Source organism: Balaenoptera borealis, assembly GCF_965194805.1.
Source record: "Balaenoptera borealis genome assembly, chromosome: 13".
NCBI classification, from domain to species: Eukaryota; Metazoa; Chordata; class Mammalia; order Artiodactyla; family Balaenopteridae; genus Balaenoptera; species Balaenoptera borealis.
Window position 1 is genome coordinate 56,965,989 of NC_138870.1, and position 21,851 is coordinate 56,987,839.

Sequence of the window (21,851 nt, forward strand, 5' to 3'; positions counted from 1 at the left end):
AGGGACACAAACATTCAGACCGTAGCACAGACCAACCCTGATATAGCGTGGGAGGGCACTATAGAAGAGTGTGAATATCAGGATGTGGGAATCATTGGGGGATATCTTGGAGGCTGACGACCACAGAGTTGGTGGGTGAGCATTAACTTTTTCCCTGAGTTCCACCTGAATTCTGAGGCAGAAAAAGGGGGCAATTCCCAAAGTCTGGTTTCTCAGAAGCCATGCATAGCAGTCTGAAGTCATGGGAAATCAGAGTCAGGCTAATTTTCCAGTCCAGTTAATATGTTTTTATTAGATACAGAATCAGCGGGTCGCATTGTGTAACCTTGGAAGAACAAGCACCTATGAGTGGCCATTCGAGGACTGAGGATTGTCTTTAAAACTTAAGACTATTTAAAGCAAATGCCTCCATTAACACCGCACTGAGGATGCAGTAAGTGCCACCAGGTTGGGGGCACGGGGTGTCTTAGAGAAAGATAAGCAGAAAACAACACGGTGTGATGAATCATCAAGCAATTCAGACTAAATACTATAAGATTTAGGGCTCTCTGCTGGTTTGCAACAATGCAAAGCTTCCTGAGGTTAGATGATTGTTGCAAACTGAATAAAGAGATGACATGGAGAGATGAAAGGGACTTAGGAAAGGCGGGGAGCCCTAAGCAGTGGCAGGAGGGGCAAGAGGCTGATTCAGAAGCCTCAGAGGCTTGAGGGAGGCTGGGTTCCACCCTCAGGGGAAGGCACAGAGGGTCCCACTGTCCCTTGACATCAGGAAGATGGAAGGAAGTTGAATTGTCAGTAGAGGAGAGACCAAAGCCATGGATGTTTATCACACATCTACCATATGCAATGCGCTTTCCATGTGATTTGATGTAACCTCCAAATGACTAGGGGAGGTAAGTATAGAAGTCACCTCTTTACAGAAGTGGTGTCAAACCCAGGGTTGTTTGCAACCAAAGCACATGCTATTTTCACAAGACACCCACCATCCCTGTAGGGATGGATCAGCTGGAACCTGTAGAAAACGGGCAGGTCTGGTGACTCCACGTGGGATGACGGAATGAGGACACTGTGTAATCGGACACTGTGTAATCGGCATATGGACGTTCCTTCCTTCTGCCCACAATCCTAGAAGGCAGACTTTGACCTTTCTAGAGATCTCACAAAGGTACAGCTGTCCACAATCTCCGCCCTGCCTCCCTTTTGTCCAGACACACCCAGTATGGACCAGACCCAGGTGTGCCCTGCAGAGGAAGTGGGAAGAGGGTTTACTTCACACCCATTTCAAAATGGAGGCATTTGCTTTAAATAGTCTTAAGTTTTAAAGACAATTTCTCACCTGGAGATGAGTGGATATTTAAGGAAGAGGTAACAATTATGTGGGCACAGAAGGTGAAAGGAAGGATAAAATCACAGTGTGGAAAATAAAACAGAAGAGGCATTTGGTGCTTTTGCTGGTGTAGAAGTCAGGAGAGCCAGGTTGGAATTCCAGCTCCATGTCTAAGAAGATGCGTGACTTAGAGTAATGTAAGTAATGTAAGCGCCAGGTCTCACCTGTGAAACTTAGATGGTGATGCCTACCTCACTAGAATATTGTTTCAAAGGAGGTAACTTTAAATACTCCTACGGATAGCATATAGTAAAGGCTATATAAGTTGTGGTTATTTTCATTAAAGTGAATTATTTTTTTGCACTGTAAGATTTACCATTCCAACTATAGTCAGCTTTGGCTAAAAATAAAACTTATCTGCTTAGGTAAACACCTATTAATGGTGGGGCTTTAGAGTAGGCAGGTGCTCTGAATATTCCCCAGAACCAAGAGTGCTTAAAAACACTATTACCAGCTGTATAGCACAGGGAGCTCAGCTTGGTGCTCTGTGATGACCTAGATGGGTGGCATGGGTGGGGGGGGGGAGGGAGGTCCAAAAGGGAGGGGATATACGTATACGCAGAGCTGATTCACTTTGTTATACAGCAGAAAACTAACACGACAGTGTAAAGCAATTATACTGCAATTTAAAAAAATGCTATTATCTTCTGCTCAGAGTGATGGCAAGATAGAGTAAAACGGGGGCAATGGTGGTGTGTGCGGTGAGGGAGGGTTGGTGTGGACATGGGCCAATGGAAGCGATCTTCTGACTGAATGTACTGATGGATTTGAAGGTGGTGTGCAAAGAACATGTGCCATGCACATCATCATCAGGGATCCACCTCAAGTCACCAGTGTGTTAGTGGCAGAGGGAGAATGGAACACGGGGTTCCTAAAACCCAGCCAGATGCTTCCTCCGGCACCATGCCATCTTGGGAATGTGGAGGCTACACCTCTCTTCTGATATTTCATGGTTATTTAGAGTTTAGCTGTAGTACAGTCTCCATGTGTCAGTGCCTGATGGGAGAAAGTGAATTAATTAAAGTCTCCTCATGCTGTTATTTATCAGCTTGTCTACAGTTTTCATTGTAAGGCCAAGTTATCCCAGAGATATCAAGACTTTCCTTGGTGGAGCACCAAGCATGGGGGAAGGAGAGACTCAATCCTTAGAAAAGTTCAAGGGGCTAGATCTTTGAGGAAAAGGCACAGCTCAGCCTGAAAGCTTTGAAACTTGCTTCTGAAGAAGGTCAGGAAGTGTGTGTGTGTGGGAGGTGTTCAGTCAACCAGAAGGAATTCTGAACAGCTTGGCTTTTGCTGTGTATATGGAATGGAACTGGCTTTTTTTCTTTTCTTCTTTTCAGTAGATTGTAAAGATGGTTACAAAAAAAAATTACAAGCTTCCTGAGGGAAGGAATGTCCCTCATGGGAAATTACTCTGGAAACTACTTTGTAACTATGTTTCTGTGTATTTTAGATATTTTGGCTTAAATTAAAGGTAGCAAAAACATATAGTCTATGCTATGATGTAGGTTTTGTTTTTATCAACAAAAATTTGCATACTACATTACCGAAGGTGGGTTCAGATATTAAGAATAAATGGCATAAAGAAATATTTCCAGAGATGATTAAGGTGAGGTACCTGAATCAGTCACTATTTGCAATTACTATTGTAGTGTGTGATTTTGTAGACAGGTAAAGATAATTTCCTGAAAAATTCTCCTAATCTAGAACTATTCCTTACACTACTCATTTTGCAGACATTTGAGAGGAGAACAGCAAGAGAAAGCCCAGTGCTGACCTGGTGTAGAAGTATGCATTTAGTTCTCTAGTCTGCATCATTTATATGTTATACTCTCTGGGACTATAAACTGCTTAAACAAAAGAATAGGAATGAATGGTAGGGAATCAACCCCTTTGTTTACTCATTGTAAGCAAACCATCAGATAATCAAATCACAAAAATCTTTGTCTTGCTAGCAGTTTCACTTATCTGAGTATGTAAATCATCCTCTCACCTCTTCACCTTATGTCACAAGAGAAATAGGAATTGAATGGTATCCAAATAACTTGGATGCATTTGCTTGCTTCACTGTACCTTACACTCAGAGTAAAGATAAGGTCTGAGAGTTCTTTTTCAATTTTTAAACCCAAAGCTGATTATAAGTGCAAAACACTTCCAAAATATATACTAAGAAAATGAATGTATGTTTCATTTAGATTAAACAGGAGATCCCAGGAGAATTTTAGAAACACTTTGGAAGCTGGGGAAGTGGAGAAAAGAATGTATATTTATTCATAGGACTTATGGTGCTTACCTACAAGAAATTTCAAATATTTCCCTTCCAAACAAGAACATATGCCTAATACATTCCATCATGATTTATAGGTGTGAGTTCAGGAGGTAAAGTCATGTGGGGTAAGAAGAAGGCATTGAACAATAGTCAAATCAGTTGAGAGTTGCTTAAGTCATTGACCTTTGTGAATTCTAGTTCTGGTGGCAATGATCGGTGCTTTAAAATATTTAATTATTTAACACTTACTTTGCACTTTCTATGTACAGGACTACTCTAAATACTTTGTAAGTAATTAATAGAACACTATGAGGTAGGTGCTGTAATTATCTTTACAGAGGAGATTATGGAGGTTCAGGGAGGTTAATTAAATTTCCCAAGAACACACAGCTTGTAAGAGGCAAAGCTGGGATTGGAACTCAGTCTGGATCTGGAGTCTGTGTTCTCTGCTGCTCCATTTACTGAAGAGCGAATTAATAAGCATTTGATAGTTGCATTCTATGTGTCAGTCTTTCAAACAGGTCAAGGTGGCTACCGAATTCCTAAGAATATGTACATACAGTTTCTCTAAAAGCTCAAGCCATATAATGCTGCAATATGAGAAGCAAGGGAGAATACACTCTTGCTGTATTTTCTGTTTTTCCTAGACAGTTTTGTTCTCTAGGTATGCCCAGGATAGTTAAAGGGCCTAAAAACCGTTTAATATAAGGAGATGATGAAGAATCTAGCGACATTTAACCTGGAGAAGAGAACTCTTGTTGGGAAAATGACCAGAGCAATTCTAGGCTTTACATGATGTTCATGAAATCCAGAGGAAGAAAGAGCAGCATTCCCAGCCCCTTCAGAAGAGCAAAGAGGCTTATTTTCTAGAAGCCTCCAGCAAACCCCCTGTGTTAGGGTCCTCCAAGAGCAGACATCAAAGTAGGATTATATGTGCTGAGCTTTTATACGAGAAAGTGCAAGTGTGAAACGAAATAAGGAGCTGGGAAGGCTGGAAGAGCTGTCAGACCTTGCCAGAAGTCTCCTGTGCAGTGAGGGAAAGAGAGAGAAAGAGTCCTTCATTGCGGTGCCCTCTGAGCAAAGCCTCAGGGAAATCCTTTAGCCAAAATCAGTTGACAAAGGAGTTCAGTGTCTCCCAGGAACCAGTCTGTCTTAGTACCCTTAGGATCCATAAACCAGGGGATGGATTTCAAAGTGCAGCACCTGGAGCCCTTGGTCAACCACGCTCCTGCGACAGGAGGTGAGATGCATTCTCATGGCTGCTATGTCTCTCCTCACAGTTCGTTGGTCCATTATTAAATTAATCTTTGTATCAGGGGATTAAATGCCCTGATTGGCTGAGGCCTGATTTCTTGAACCAGTCACCCTGGCAAGGGGGATGGGATTTCCCATAGGCCCATTAAGTCCACCGTCTGAGTTAGCTTCCCCTCCAGCATGTGGGTTGTGGGGAGGAGGGACTGATACCTAAATAAAAATCTGGCAACCCCTAGGAAGGGGAAAGGGGGATAACATTTATGGTTTTGTAATTCTAATCCTGATCTAACACCAAAGCCTGTGCTTTGTTTTTCTGCATCACAGTATTTCTTAAAATCTATGGTGAGCAGGTATTAATAGTTGTGGTGTTTGGGGTGGGAGAATGGGGATCAAATTCTATCTCACTGAAAATCATCCAATCTATGACATATGACTAGTTTTAGATCATGTCATAAATTGTTGACGACCTCACATCTTGAAGTAGGAATACAGCAAATGTAGTAGCGAATATTTACAGAGCAATAATTATGTGCCTGACAATGTGCTTTATATCCACTCTCACACTTAATGCCCACAATACCCTGTCAGATAAACATTCTTACCAGCTCCAGACGAAGTAGGAGGACACTAAGGGCTCACAGGGTTAAGAAACTCTGCTGAACAGAGCAAGTAATTAAGTGGCTGATCGTCTGATGGCAAAGTGGTACCATCTCCTCCTCCTCCAATTCTCCCTCTATCACTTCTCCAGCTTTCTTCAACAAAGCTTTTGAAAAATAAGTTTGCTTTCCAGGAGCTGTTCTCTTCTAGGTGAAAATGGGAGAGCTGGGTGTTCTCTCAGGCACTGTATTAGTGGCATTCTGCCAATGTTGTCTTGAGATGGCTGTTGAAGGCTCTTGAGGCTGGCACGATGACAACTGGAAGGGCAGGTTGCCCTTAATGTCCAATAACTGCAGGTAGCAAAATACAGTGCAGTGCTTTAGATGTAGTGTTTGGCTGACTTTGTAAAGAGAACTGTTTTATGTATGCATCGTGGGTGCTCAGCTAGGTATGGATACACACCAAGATCACATGCAGCTGGCATTTTAGGGAACCCATAGAAAGACAGACAAGGACCTAAATAATGAGGGCCATGGAGAGAATTTCAGTGGTCATCTCAGTAACAACTTATTTCATTGCAGTAATCTTTACTGTGGTGTGCCCTGCTTTAAAGAATACAAGTCAACAACACAGATAAATGAAAGGGTGATTATCCACTTTGAAAAGGCATAATGAGTTTACACGAGAATCTCTTATATATCAACAAAATGCATTTAAAATGCAATTCATTATGTACAATACTTCATGTTTTTTTCCGGAGTGCAGCCATTGGTTTAAGGGCTGTTCACATACATATGTTTTGAAGAAATATATTTCAGATTGATCTTGCTGAACCCAATTTCAACACATTATTATATATCTATACATCCAGAAATATTCATGAAGGCCCTACTATGTGCAAGGCCCTATACTACACTTTTATACTTTGACTGGGTGGTTCTGGGGTGAGGCCCAGATTCTGCATTCCCAACAAGTTCCCAGACCACACTTTCAGTAGCAAGGGTTTCTAGAAAATCAAGCTGGGAAACTGGGCAGAAACTTAGGAGATATGAGAGGCATGGAAACTCCCAGCCCAGTGTCAACCACAGGATGAGTCTGGGAAGGATGCTTGCTGCTGCCCACTAGTGGTTGGGCCTCTGGTAACCTTACTGCTACCTGCACTAGCTGCTGCATGCCCTCAGCTTCCCCTGTTGTTACTGGACACTGGGTGTTGTAGTCCCTGAAGCTGGACTGAATTCCTATTTGCAGTAATTGCTCCTGCCTCCGAGACCTGAGTGAGACCATTTGGTTGAACAAGCCAGGGGAGCACACCTGTACTCTTTTCCTTGGAGAATGGGAAAAGCTGGTGGTATCTACTCTTTTCTGCTTCTGTAGTGGGGGTCAGGCCCTGCTTTCAGCCATGACTCACAGTATAAGAAATTCCCCAGGGCTTCCCTGGTGGCATAGTGGTTAAGAATCCGCCTGCCAATGCAGGGGACACGGGTTCGAGCCCTGGTCCGGGAAGATCCCACATGCCGCGGAGCAACTAAGCCCGTGTGCCACAACTACTGAAGCCCACGCGCCTAGAGCCTGTGCTCCACAACAAGAGAAGCCACCGCAATGAGAAGCCCGCGCACCACAACGAAGAGTAGCCCCCACTCGCCACAACTAGAGAAAGCCCACGCAGCAACGAAGACCGAACACAGGCAAAAATAAATAAATAAATAAATAAAATAAAATAAAGAAATTCCTCAGACCTAAGAAGGAGGTTCAGATGCTGGACAGCTAAAAAAAAAAAAAAAAGAAAAGATAAACGTCCACTATGAACGATATGAGTTTATGCGTATAAAAAAGACTCGTTTAGGCATGTAGCTCACCTTACATGAGCCAATGCACGGAGGTAAAATTCCCACATAGCTTAACCTTGGGCTCACCACTCCTCTCCCCAACCTCAAATGGAAGAAGTGGCTCTCCTGTGTTATGTGGCATGCTCATGTGGCCCCTTCCAGAACATCCCCCTGTTCCAATTCTCATTTGCTTTATTTCATCTCCCATTTCACTGCAAATTTTTCTTGTGTCAGGAAGTTTTTTCTGGATTTAGTTTGTGAGGGTCAATGAGCTCCAAATGTATCCCATTCATCTTCCTGATGGGATTTATAGGGTAACTTCTCCAATATTAAAAAATAAATGTAAATCTTAATGTTGTGGCTAAGAAGAATGAGAAATGTCAAAGTGTGCGCACATTGGTTCCCCTTTTAGGATCACTCTCCCTCTCCACACTGGAAGCTGGTTTTCATTAAAATGTGACATTTATCTTCCCAAAGTGAATTTGTCTTGCTACAATAATAGGAAAATGTCACAATTTGCTGCAAAAAAAAAAAAAAAATACAGGAAAAGATAAATAGTAGTTTTTAATGGAAACCTTAATTTTAAAATAATGCTTTTCTTAAATACCCAATACTCTAAGAGAGGGAAAAAATGTCATGAGAATTCAAATAAAGTAAATTCTAATGTCCTCTGAGGAGAATACACTGAACAAAGATGCGTGTTGTCAAAACACTGCAAAGCACAGCAAAGCACTGCAATAGAGCCTTTCATTGGAACATACGTTCCCCTATTACCAGTCATGAAATGCAGGAATTGTAGACGATTAGGAATGGAGACGGTAGGTTTAGACTTTGTTGGGTGAGATGGGGAAAGGGTGCCTGGGACAAGCAGCCACTGGCTGGAACTTCCCCACTTTTAATCAGATGTAGACGCAGCCATCAGTAAGAGGGCTCAGCTGCTGGAGTGGGTGTGACTTCTCCAGACCGGACAGACTGCCCCAGGGCTGGCATTACAGACCACAGTTAACTTAAAAACTAACTATGCATAACTTAAACATTAACTTCACAGATGTAGCTAACAGGAGAAGCATTGGGCTGGAGGTCCCAGACCCAATTTTAATTCTGGCTCTGACCCTCTTTCCTCATCTGAAGAATGAAAGGATTGGTATAAATGTTCACAAAGATTTTCCCTCTTTTCAGATTGCGGGGTCCTAAAGATGAAAAGAATTTCTCTCTACAACATGCTCTGCTGGGAGAAGAAGTGCAAGATTAGGAAAGGACTTTAACGAGAAATGGAGGAAATGAAAACCTTAAAAAGTCAGAAGTAGCTAGAGAAAGAGGGAAATACGGAGAGGTCTTTGGTGGGTAGATAATACGAGGACTCCTCGTCAAAATACACTGCTGTCGCTTCTCCCTTTCCCTGGGGCTGAGGAATGGAGGGGACACTTTGACACAATCATTCGCTGAGGGTTCTCAGTAGCTTTAATATCTGTTTCCGAATGAGATAATCTTAGTAACTCACTACTAGGTGAAATGATATTCTGATTATCAGTGGGGACAAGATAAAATCAAGTCTCATATCACAGTTTCTCTTCCATTGATCCTTAAGACCCTCTTTTTGAATGAAAGACCAGTAATCTCTATACTTAGACCTTGAAACATGATTCAGAACCAAGGTAGAGATAAGAATCAGGAACCAAACCCCAGCCACGGCCATGCAAGCGTCTAAGTGAAGGTGCCTGGTTTTTGTTTTTATATACATTAGTTTTCAATATGTTCAATATACTGAGAAAAGAAAAAGAGGAGGCTGGCTCTTTAAAAAAGAATTCGTTTTTAGTCTTCTGGTAGTTGAGAGTTACACAGATCGATAGATTTACTTACTTTATTTTTAATTTTTGCCACTTGACTTATAATATGCCTTGGTATGGTCCTCTTTGGGTTCATCTTGTTTGGGACTCTCTGTGCTTCCTGGACCTAGATGTCTGTTTGCTTTCCCGGGTTAGCGAAGTGTTCAGCTATTATTTCTTTAAATAATTTCTCTGCCTCTTTCTCTCTCTTCTCTGTCCCTATAATGAGAATGTCAGTACATCTGATGTTTTCCCAGAGGGCTCTTAAACTATCCTCATTTCTTTTAATTCTTTTTTCTGTTCATCCTGGGTGATTTCCACTACTGTCTTCCAGTTTGCTATCTGTTCCTCTGTATCATCTAATCCATTGTGGATTCCTTCTAGTATAGTTTTCATTTCAGTTATTGTATTCTTCAATTCTGTATGGTTCTTCTCTACATTTTCTTTGTTAAAATTCTCACTGTGTTCATCCACTCTTCTCCTGAGTTTGTTGAGCACCTTTCTCATCACTACCTTGAACTCTTTCTTGAGTAGATTGCTTTGCTTTTCTCCACTTCATTTAGTTTTTGTTCTGAGGTGTTGTTTGGTGCCTGCATTTGGAACATATTCCTTTGTCTTCTCATTTTGCCTAATTTCCTGTGTTTATTTCTATGTAGTAGGTAGGTCGGTTACATTTCCTGCTCTTGGAGAGGTGGCCTTATGTAGGAGATGCCCTATGGGGCCCAGCAGCACACTGCCCTCTGGTCACCAGAGCTGTATGCTCTCGGGGGCCCCCTCTGGGGGCTGCGTGGGCTCTTCTGTTGTGGTGGGCTGACTACTGTAGGCACACTGGCAGGCAGGGTTGGCCCCCAGCCTGGTTGGCTGCCAGGCCCTGCCTTGCGCAATGGCTGCCCACCTGCTGGCGTGGGCCTGGGTCCCAGCATGGCGGGCTGGGGTGTCCGGGACTGGTGCTGGCCCACTGATGGGCAGTTAAGCCCCTGCTTCTAGTAGGTTAGAGGGAAGACTCCAAAGTGGCACCTGTCAGCACCAGTTTCTTGCAGTAGAATGAGCTGTCAGAAATGGTGGCTGCCAGCTTCTGTGTCTCCAGGGCGAGTCCCAGTTGCCTCCTGCCTCTTTGGGAGGCTCTCCAAGATCAGCAAGTGGGTCTAACCCAGGCTCCCTTCAAACTACTGTCTCTGCACTGGGACCCAACAAATTTATAATTGTGAACCATTGGAAACAAACATCAATCGTGAAGGGATAAGTTAAAAAATTAGGAACTCTGATGATGGAGATCAGTGTCGCTCAACCCTTTTACCTGTTTCCACATCATTCCCCTTACACATCCTACTCTTATCTGGAAGGGAATGGAGCACATAATGAGAACCACGGATGCATACCTGTGCATTTATTGGCATGGAAAAATGTCCGAACATTGCTGACTGGAAAAGCCAGGATCTTTGACATGATGTAGAATTACACCTACATATACAAATCCATAGGTGACTCTAAGCACATTCACCAAAATGCAAATGGTGGCTGTCTTTAGAGAGTGGGGTTTCAAGCGATTTCTAATATCATATTTGTGCTTTTCTGCTCTGTTTGAATTCTTATAATGAGCATATATCACATTTATACTCAGAAGAAAAAGCAGGAAAGCATTTTAAAAAAGAACAATAAACATAAGCAGTAGTAATCAGCCATAGGTTTAAAAAGCTGGAAAATAATTTTTTCTCAGAGTATAGCAACTCAACAGAATATTAACAGTTTTTTAAATGCAGCACAGTTTGGTGGTCTTGTGTTTCATTCGTTTTTCTACCATTTGAAGGGTGTATATAAATACGTGCTCTAAGGAGAATCCACCAAAGTATTCAGATAAAAAGTGAGATCTAAAGATGTGATGTGGGTCAAACATCTGAAACTTTAGTCAGAAGTAATACCAAATGGTTAGCTGTTTTCTATCATTTACAAAAAGTAAGTAAATGATGAAGTTTTCATTTGTCATGCAGACATTGTTAGAATTATTGAGACGTAGCCTAGAGAGAAAGGGAGAAGGCATTTGGTTTTATACCTGCTTTTTAGAAGACATTTGTATGAAAGAGAAATAACAGTGTCAGTAACGTCTCAAATACAGAGGACATCTAAGGGTACAGGACACATCAGATGTATGTCTCAGACATAGCGACAAATTTCAAAGAGTACTCCATTGTTAGAAGGTTATGCGATGTTGAAATACTAGCTTGGTACTCAAGAGGTAAGGTTTTTAAATGGTTATCTTTCATTAGATTTATTCAGAAATTTAGTATGTGAGAGTTTAGTGTTAATAAAGAGTTACAAAGCTCAGCAGACAACTGGAATAAAAGATTTTGAATTGAGCAGAAATGCCTCTCCTCCCTGCAGACTTATGGTTATGTGCAGTGAATGAGTGTTGGCATTAGAAAGCTAAACCACATAACACATACAGAATATTAGTATTCAGTAAACAATCACGATTGCAGTCATCAAGTGCCGAAAGTCTGCCACGTGTGTTCCCAGCCTTCTTTAAAAGTAGTGCAGCTGTTACCTTAATGGATGAGAATCCAGGGTAATATCAAGGAATAAAAAATTGTTCAGTTTGATTAGTTCTAGGGGGGTGTCATCTTCAAAATGTGCCTAATTCGATAACACCAGGGCATTTCTGAGAGTCGAAAGAAAATAAGGATAATGTGATGTAAATAGATACATTATTATTTTCATCTCTTTTGACATAAACCATTCTAGAAGCAAAATGACAGCAAAGAGGTGAGAAATAGGGAAGCAGCCTCTTCCATCTGTAGAAAATTGCGTGGTGGGCTGAGAGCCATGGGTCAGAGGATCAAGAGTGGACCCCAAGCAGACTGGCTTCCCCCTAATAATTGCAATAGTAGATCACATTCATGGAATGTTTAATATGCTCCAGACCTTTCGCTAGCTGCCTCACATGGATTAGATCATTTAACCTTCACCACCACCCTGCAGGGAAAGAACTGTTATCACTGTCATTTTACAGATATGAAAATTGAAGCTTGGAAAAGCTAGGTAATTTCTCAAGGTCACACAGTAAGGAGCAGAGCTGGTATTTGGACTCAGATATGCCGATGGGTCCCTCAACCAGTACATTTCATTGCTTCCCCGTGCCTGCTGGGTAAGGAGGGCCTTCGTGTATGTAACCTGCCAGAGCCCTCATCCTCAATATCCCAAACCAGTTTCTTTTTGGGAAATTGGGAATCTTTTTTATCTTATGCCTTGGAAATACTTTCTGTCAAGCCAAGTTCAGGCCGTTTTTATCCTGTTGTCCTTGAAATGCTCTCTCTCCACCTGCCTTTCCCCCAAACCCCCTGAAAGCTCTTGAAGTTGATCTACAGCAGAGTTAAATACATAACTAATTAGAAGGCAAGAGGGAAAGGATGGGCCTGGAAGTGCTCAGAACTAAAATTTGGGTGTTGAACCCTCTGGCAGTATTCTTCCTTACTCTAGTGACTTGAATATGGCCAGCTGACATGAAATGTTCCTGGAGATTTGAATCACTATTGGAGTTCAACTTCTTCTTGGTTCAAATTCTTTTTAAAAATGAGACCAGGCTTACTCAGGGTAGGAAATGAGTGGTAATCCATTTCACAATTAAGGCAGTCTTCTTTTTTTTATTTTTATTTTTATTGGAGTATATAGTTGATTTAAAATGTTGTGTTAGTTTCTGCTGCACAGCAAAGTGAATCAGTTACATGTATACATATATCCCCTCTTTCTTAAATTCTTTTCCCATATAGTTCACCACAGAGTACTGAGAAGAGTTCCCTGTGCTATACAGTAGGTCCTTATTAGTTATCTGCTTTATAAAGGCAGCCCTTGTTACTTCCATTAACCCAGAGAAAGGTTGCTGGGAATGTGTGCCTCCGATTTTCTTGCTCCCATTTCCTTCTTAGAGGGAAAATAAGGTGATTTCATCTAGACATTTTTACTCTCAACTCTATTTTTTAATAAAGAACTTAAATTATTTACTTTCATCCTTTGAAAGATGAAATCTCCTTGAAACACAGTGTTGACCACTTTGATCACTTGGGTTATGTATCTAGACCAGGACATTATACTGTTCATTAATGGTAACAATAATAACCATTGGAAATACTAGAATTCATTTGTAGAGAAAATTGCAGATATCCTCAAGACATCTTCAAAGTGTTGACAAGCCTCAATCAAATAATAATCAAAATCCATGCTAGATCACTGAGATTTTAGATAAGAAATCATTCTTAAAAATTTTGCTACTAAACATGGTGTAATCATTTTCAAAGATAACAGAAATTTAATAATATATTGAGTAATGGAACTCAAAACTTTCATGCATGACTACTAGATTAGACCTAGCATCTGTTGAGAAATCTATCGTTGAAATGGGTAAGCACAATTGTGATTTGTTACTAAAATGGGAAAAAAAATGACGAAAACATCTCTGCCCAATTGAAGAGGTCATCCTTCCTTTATCTTATTCAGCTTCTATAATGAAACTTGTATTACTACTTTAGTTTTTTTTGTTGTTTGTTTGTTTTTTTATCTCTTAGCAGCAGAAAAATTTTCTTCCTTTTAAGGACAATTAAGCCACATCCAAGGCCTTAGCTTACAGATACAAACCAAAGTAGCCATTAAAGCATTAGATATTGAGGTATAAGACATACAATGAGGGTAAGTGCTTATCTGCAGAACCGAAGGAGAACAGCTGTGCTCTACAAGTACTGAAGCATCTGAGACCACATAGGTAGGGATATACTTTCACGATGAAGGGAAGGGGAGAGAAAGCGAAGTGCCGCACCACGAGGCATTAGGCTGCCTTGCAGAGGGCCACGGCGGAGAAGCAGACCTCCCCTTGCTCGCGCTCAGTGACTTCTCTGCAGACCTTGGCGGTGTCCTGCAGCAGTGAGTCCTCTGAACTGGTGCCACAGTTCACCGGAAAAGGCATCCGTCCATCAAGTTCATAGACTTGAACAACGTGGCCATCCACGTTGTTAAACAGAGTAAAATGAAAGTTCACTTTGTCATCTACCCGGCATTGGCCTTCCCATGCCACGGCATCATGGGCTCCCTGGAGGGCCTCATTCTTTTCAAAGCATTTTGCTCTGTCTTCAGGGTACAACTTCTCTGTTTCAGAAAGAAACTGTTTGGGAACTGACCCATCCTCGAACTCCAGTTTGTCCTGATTGTTGGCCACTGCGTGAATGAGAGTCCGATGGTTCCACCGGAGTTGCCAATGGTCTGCTTCATGAAGTACACCTTAGGACTTACTTCTTGTCCCTTCAGCACTTCAATCTGTTTTTTCCTGAAGTTCTCATGCTGGGCCGTGAGAGGAAAGAGGCGCAGCAGCGCGCAGGCAGGCGCGGGCACCGAGCCCAGAGACTTCTCCTCCAGGCCCAGCACGTCTTCCAAGCGCCACTGGCCGGCGACCCCCAGCCGGGCCAGCACCTTGTTCAGCATCTCCGGGTTAATCTCCATCGGTTTGAGCTGCATCTTTGCGAACTACGGAAGGAAGCGCAACCCAGAGAAGAGGAAAAACAGCCACTACTTTAGTTTTTGTATCTTGTCCAGATTCTTACTCAAAATATTAGTCAAGTCATGTACTATCGGTGCTTCTCACTATTTAATTAGGTTCAAAATCTTACCATTTCATCAAGCACAGATGGATTCGAAGACTGAGAACCACCAATATGTCTGTATGAAAGACTCCTGGGAGATAATGAGCAGGAGGAGATTTTATATTAGGAAGAAGGAAGAACTGAATTAGTGAGCTGGATCTATATCTCTATTGCTAAGTTTCAAAGCTGCTTGCTTCTTTATGCTTATATTAGAAGTAACTCAATTAAGCAACAGATTTTTATTGAGCATGAAATATTCTGGGCAAGGTGATACATGAGGGATTGTCCCATACACAGAGGAGGGTAACACATACTCTAATTTAAGGATTAAGATCAGGAGATTAGAAATATGTACATAAAAGTATTATTAAAAAGTATAAGGTAAGTGTGAAATGTCAGTGTGAGCAATAAGTGCTGAAGGAATTCAGTTTGCTTCAGGTTAGAGTAATCTGGGGAGGCTTCATGGAGGAGGTGGGATCCGATCTGCACTTGAAAGGATGCCTTGATGGACAATATTGTTGCCTAACCACCATCCATTCACCCTTCTTTGCGTATTTTTCAGAAACCCTCTCCCATGCAGGACACATACCTCAGGGAAAGCAAACTCTTTCTTAAACTCCAAGGGAGAATCCTGATTAGTCTAATGTGAAGTCATCATGGTAATCCTATCCACTCTTTCTTCCCCTCCCCCCCATGATTTGTTCAGGGAGCCAAACTTAATGCCAATCAGTGACTGGCATTTCCCCTAGCAATGGTCTAGGGACATGACCTAAATGGGTCCAATCAGTCTAAAAGGAAAGACCTTTGTTTCATAATTGGGAATAAGATTTTTATTCTCTCCTACTGTGCAGGAAAAGGATGTTGGTTGCCCTGATGGCCTCTGGCAGTCTTTTTGAGATCATGAGGGCCCCTGGCACGTGGAGGAAGGCTGAGGCTGGAGAATAGGGGAGATTCAGAGCTGAAGCCCTATTTGTACTGTGCCTGGAGCTTGATCTGCCTCTAGATCTCCTATTATATGAGACAGTACATTTCTTCAATGTCTAAGCCAGATAGAGTCAGGTTTTCTGTAACCCCCAGCCAAAGTCATGCAAACTGCTATCAAATAGTAGAGTTGATTCCTTTCCTAGCATATATTTAACTTTTTCCCTAACAAAGGAAATAAATTAAATGCTATGTGGTTTTTTGTTTTTTTTTTTAGGGGGAAAGGGTAGGAATCCCTCTACCATTTTTCCTTGTGGTTTAAATGGGAGAGACAATCTATCAGCTCCAAGTACGTTTGGATGCCATGATTGATTCAGACAGACATGGGCATAGGAGACAAGAGAAAGTTGCTGACGCTTCTGAAAAGAAGCTCCTTTCCCCTGGGAACTACCAGATATATCTTTCTCTACTCCCCTGTGTGGTCGGGGAGCAGAGATGGGTTGTGTTAGTTTCCTAGGGTGACTGTAACAAATCACCACAAACTAGGCGGCTTAAAACAGAAATTTATTCTCTTCCAGTTCTGGGGGCTAGACATCCACAGTGAAAGTGCTGACAGAGCAGCACTCCTTCTGAAGGCTCTAGAGAAGAATCCCTCCCCTGCACGTTTCTAGCTTCCGGTGGTTGCAGGCAATCCTTGGTGTTCCTTGGCTTGTGGCTGCACCACTCAAGTCTCTGCCATCATCTTCACATAGAGACACACAGGGAGAGAGCTGTATCCAAATTTCTTTAGTCTTATGAGGATACCAATCATTGGATTAGGACCCATTCTGAACCCAGTTTGACTTCATCTTAACTTGATTAAGATGAATCAAGGGACCCTATTTCCAAATAAGGCCACATTCACAGGTTCCCAGTGGACATGAGTTTTAAGGAAACATTATCCAAGCCAGTACAAGGCCTCTTGCAGCCAGTTTTGCCATCCTGAAGGAAGCCAGCCTGAGAATGAAGTTAACACATGGAGCCATACAGAGTCAAGGTGATCTCAAAGTAAATGACATCATTAACCTCTGGATAAAACTGCCTAAAGTTTATTTTACTTTGGATAATTCAATTTATTTAAGCCAGGAAATTTCTCTTTTTATTTAAGTCACTTTGTGTTGAATTTTCTTTTGAGAGTTTCAAAAAGACTTCTGAGAACTTGATACGAATTTTGTTGAGACGGGAAAGGTTCATGCTATATAACAGGGAATGGCAGGAGGAAAAAATCATGAGGATAAAATGAAAGGAGTGTTGGAGTGAAGGTTTGGCTGGAGGAGAATATTTATTGGAGGAGCAGAGGGGCATAAAGTTGTACCGATTGGTTAGTGTAAGTTTTTAGAGGTCTGGAAATGTCAAACTAAATAATTTGAACTTTCTTCTGCAGGCAGATGGTGTATAAGATGGTTTCTGAACATGGAAGTTGAATCAATTAACATGATGTTTTAGGTTAATTAACAGTGAAGTGCAAATTATATCGGAAGGGGACAGAAATCAGATCAGAATTGACTGCCTTGATGTTTCCCAATGCAATCAAGAGGAGAGACCTAGCTTCTCATTTCTGGACTGGGATTCAGTCCATCCTACTTACCTAACCTGGCCTTCTTCCTGTTCCTAGAACAGACCAGACTCATTCTACTTGAAGGCTTTTGCATTGGGTGTTTGCTCTGTCCCAAACGCTTTTTATTCCTGATCTTTGCATGGCTGGCTCCTTATCATTCAATCCTCAGCTCAACTGTTGCCTCTTCAAGAAGACTTCCCTGACCAGTCAATCTAGAATAGCCTCTTGTCCCTCTGTCACACTGGCTTATTTTGATTCTCAGTAAACTAAGTACCATCTGCTAGATTTCTCATTTATTTATTTACTTTTGTAGCCCCTCCCTTCCCTGCCCCAACTGCAAAATAAGCTTCATAAGAGCAAGGAGCTTGTCGGGTTTTCATGGCCATTTCTCCAGTACCCTATAGGAGCTCAAATAAATATATGTGGTATAAATGATTAATAAATTTGGCTTTGAAGTTTTAAAATTGCTGAAACATTGACTCAATAGTTTAAATAACTTTCAGATGAGCAAAATTAAATAATTTGGCTAATCGGGAGAGAAACTATTTCCAAAGTTAATTTTGCTCAAAAGGCAGGCAGGAGTGGAAGAACTAAAATGCATATTTTTCTCAATGTTCCGAAAAGACAAGAGTAATTTTCAAAACAACACTCTGGTCTCCTACGGCTGTTTCCACCAGAAATGCCCTGGGCATAAAGAAAAGCTCTAGGGAACTTTGAGGGAATATATTTAAGCTTTTCTCTTTCCATTTTCCCTAGTGGCAGTTTCATTTCAAGGCCAGCGGTCTATAAGTAGCTCTAGTTTTCTAGAGCAATTTACGTCTCTCAAATGATTCAGAATCAGACTCTTTTGTCGTTACTAGAACTGAGCCCCTGATTTGTTGTCTAGCAGTGGATACCTCTGTGTTCCTTGCCCCCACCAAAGTGCCTCTGACCTCAGCGTGAAGCTCTCCCACTATTAATTAATTTTCTTGAAATATGCCACAGTGCATTTACCAGCTCATTATGAGAAATCTTTGTTGCATACAATGAAGACCGAACAAGCCTCAACAAAGTAATGAAGGAGCACATTCTGTGATGCAGAGAACTTTCTAAGCCAGCCTTTCTCCATGACTCTCCTGGGGTGCTATTATTTATAATATACTCCTGTGACTTTTTCTGAGATTATAATGAATGAGCTTGTGTACATTACTGATCTGCTTCTTTGACTGAATTCGCTGGTAAATTATTTGAAGTGGCCTATCCAGGCCATGTGAAAAAAGATCTGTGTTAGCTTGAAGGAACTGGCAAGGCTGGGTAGATTGGCCACTAAATTCAAATTACAAATATAGTAACAGCTCAAAAAGGATAAATCTTAATTTACTGTCAACCAAGGTTGGGAATGAAACTCTAAGTGCCTGATAAATATGTCTGACTTACTAAAATTTTTATAGTGAGTACTATATAAAATTACTGGGATATTGGCTGGAATTTGGAAATTTTTGTCACCCAGAAATTTTTGCTTTCCTCCCTCTTCTCCTTCTTCCATTCCCCTCCCCCTACCTTCTCCTTCTTAATAGTTTTATTACTTATTATGGCATTTAATCAGGAATGTCTTTTGAACACGTACCCTTTTAAAAAAAGGCCTCTTTTTAAAGTAAAAACCTCAAGGAAATTAATGCAGTATAGAATAGTAATTTTTATAACTATTTGTATAGTTTAAAATGTTTGACCAACACTATGTGTTTCTAAAGTAAGTAATTTTTTTTTTTTACTCTTGGAGAAGATATAGTTCTCCCATAAATAATTTGTAAAAGTTGTAATGAACCATTTTTTTAATTAACTGACATGCATACTGGAAAAGTTAATGTACCATAAACTAAATATGCATAAGTTTATTAGAGGGTGTGCCTGAATTTAAAATTATCTTAATAAATGTGTGCATTTAACTGACTGGTTACATCGGGAAGCTATTTATTTCAGTGATGGTGACTCTCCTAAAACGTTTTTGGACTGTCTCTTTGGAGGAGAGAGTCCAAAATCAGTGTTAAAAAGTACAAGATCAACTCGTGTTATAATCTTTGGGATTATGAAACGAAACAAGAAGAGATTCTACAGCACTTTGATTGATTTTCTTGTGCGGTTCAGAGTATGGGAAGTCACATTTTGTAGTACAATAAATATTCCTGTTTCCTATTTGGTTACTGTCTAATTTGCTTCTACTCTTTAGAGGGTAATGTTTCAGATTCCTAGTACTCATTTGACTTCATTCCTCTTTTGGAGCCAAGGAACCCCTTCCACCACTGCAGGATACAGAAGAGGGCATTTGCAGGCATTCTGGGGTGCATTTTAAAGGCATCTCATCTCCCATCCCTGCAGAAACCACTGTACTGAAACAGCAAGTTAATGGAAGACTATAAAGTAAGAAAAAAACTGTTAACTCCACGTCCCTGAGATAAAAATCTGCCCTTTAACTATGCATCTCTGAGTTCTCTAACAATGAACACAGACAAATTTATAGGGGGCCAAGACAGTTCACTGGTGAAACAAAGAAATAGTGGGAAATTTATGGATTTCAGACACAAAAATAAAGACAGGACTGTACTTGAATGAGGATAGGGACACCACCTCATTAATCCTGGTTTCATCAGCATCCTTGATTCATTAATTCATTAAAAATATATTCAGCATCTACTAGGTGTCAGGCACTGTTCTAAGGGCTCTAGTAGCAAACACACTTTTCCTTGTCCTCATGGAGCTGGCATCCTGGTGGCAAGGACAGATCTATCATCTGTCTATTCTATTCTATCTGGATATGTGTGTATGTGTATAAAAGGTTTAAGTAGTTATAAAAGTAATGAGGAAAAGTTCAGTGGAGTATGAAAAAGAAGGTGATGGGGACATTATTTTAGAGTAGGTTTGAGGAAGGCCTCTCTGGGCGGGGATTGAGGAGGTATTTGAGGTGAAACCTATTCACATCACAGAGAAAGAGAAAACCTAACAATGGATACTAGACAATGATATCCTTTGTAAAATTCTTTGGCCTCATCGCCCTTGGAATTTTTTCTCTCGGTACCTTTCTCCTGAGGCTCCCAAGCCCTGCTCAGCTCTCTTCCCCAAGCTCTCTCCTCCCTTCTCTAGTTTCCTCCAAGCACTGCTTATTTCTTGCGTAGAGAGTTTATCATTTTCACTATTTCCTCACATTATTCTGACCCTTACCCACAGCCTCACACCAAGCTTGAGATATTCTTTTCCAAGATGGTTCTGTCTCTTAGTATAAATCTGGTGCCAGCTATCACAATTATTTTTTGCTTTATCACACTTTGGAAAATTCTCTCATTTATTTGTCATAGTAACAACACTATGGAATTATCTCCATTACAGTTGAAGAAAATGAGATTGGCTAGAAGTTTTAAGTAATTTACTAAGGACAAACATCAAATGACAGTGTTAACACTTGCATCTGGGTTTGTAATATGAATAATGTCATATACACATATATACATATATCACATATATACATACGGGCTCTGGAATTAAATATACCTGAGCTCAAATACATGGCTGGTCCTGGCACTACTTAGGTATGTGAACTTGGGCAAACTTCTTAACCTTTCTGAGCCTCAGTTTCTGCATCTGCAAAATGGGAGTAATAGCAGAACCGATCCCATGCTGCTGTTGAGAGGATTAAATAAGACAGTGCATGTGATATGTTGTACCCAGTAACCTTAATGATACAGCACCTTATACATGTAACATGGACAACCTTAGCTAGAAGCTCTGTGAAATAAAAGTGAAAAACCTTGTTCAGTATCAACAATAAATGTATCTTTAAGAGAGGCAAATCAAAATCAAATTCAGAAATGTTTACTTTGCAGATTGTGGGGCGAGGGTGGACTGGCCTCTCCTCAAGTCCTCCACTCCTCACTTGGAACGCAGCTTCATGATGCCACTTAGCCAGGACATCCCATCTTGTGACCTTCAGACACAAAGTGACACATGGGAATAAAAGTGTCATTGAAAAGCGAGTATGTTTTCATACTTAGGGATTGAGGTCACCAGGATACGGAATAAACTACCGGCTGTTTTGTTAGCAAATCCTTACTTATTATTTATATTTTCATAGGCAAGCCTCAGTAATGCTGCAGTCTTCATGGTATTCATGTAGGGGTGGATGAGAAATTCGTATAAGGAAGTTGATCCTTCTTGCATGAAAAACTCTTCATAAATATCTGCATCATAGGATTATCACACATTTTACTTCTTGATATGATATCCTATACTAGAAATAACTATTTTAAAAGTCTTATTTCTTATGAAGTAAGAAATAACTTGGGAGATGATTTGATAGAAGAGAAGTGAGATCTGAAAGTTAAGGAATTATTTAACAAATTCAGATTTACCCAGAACAATTCGGTTTAAACCCAATTACCAAAAAGTTGCAGTTTTTAATGTTAATGGATAAAGAAGGTAGATAATCCCTAGATTATCTAACAAACCTAAAATGAACCATTGCTTAAAATGAAGATTTAGCAAAAATGTCTGATGAGTGTCCCTTTTTTGTTTTTCCTGTCCCC

The 21,851-nt window shown here is 40.8% G+C and overlaps 1 pseudogene across 1 annotated transcript; it reads right to left on the reverse strand.

The window, feature by feature from the left end:
* Positions 1 to 410: 410 nt before the first annotated feature.
* On the reverse strand, positions 411 to 19,891 carry LOC309609581 (ubiquitin carboxyl-terminal hydrolase isozyme L1 pseudogene; annotated as a pseudogene). Its single transcript has one exon. The product of its transcript is annotated as a ubiquitin carboxyl-terminal hydrolase isozyme L1 pseudogene (transcript).
* Positions 19,892 to 21,851: the final 1,960 nt, after the last annotated feature.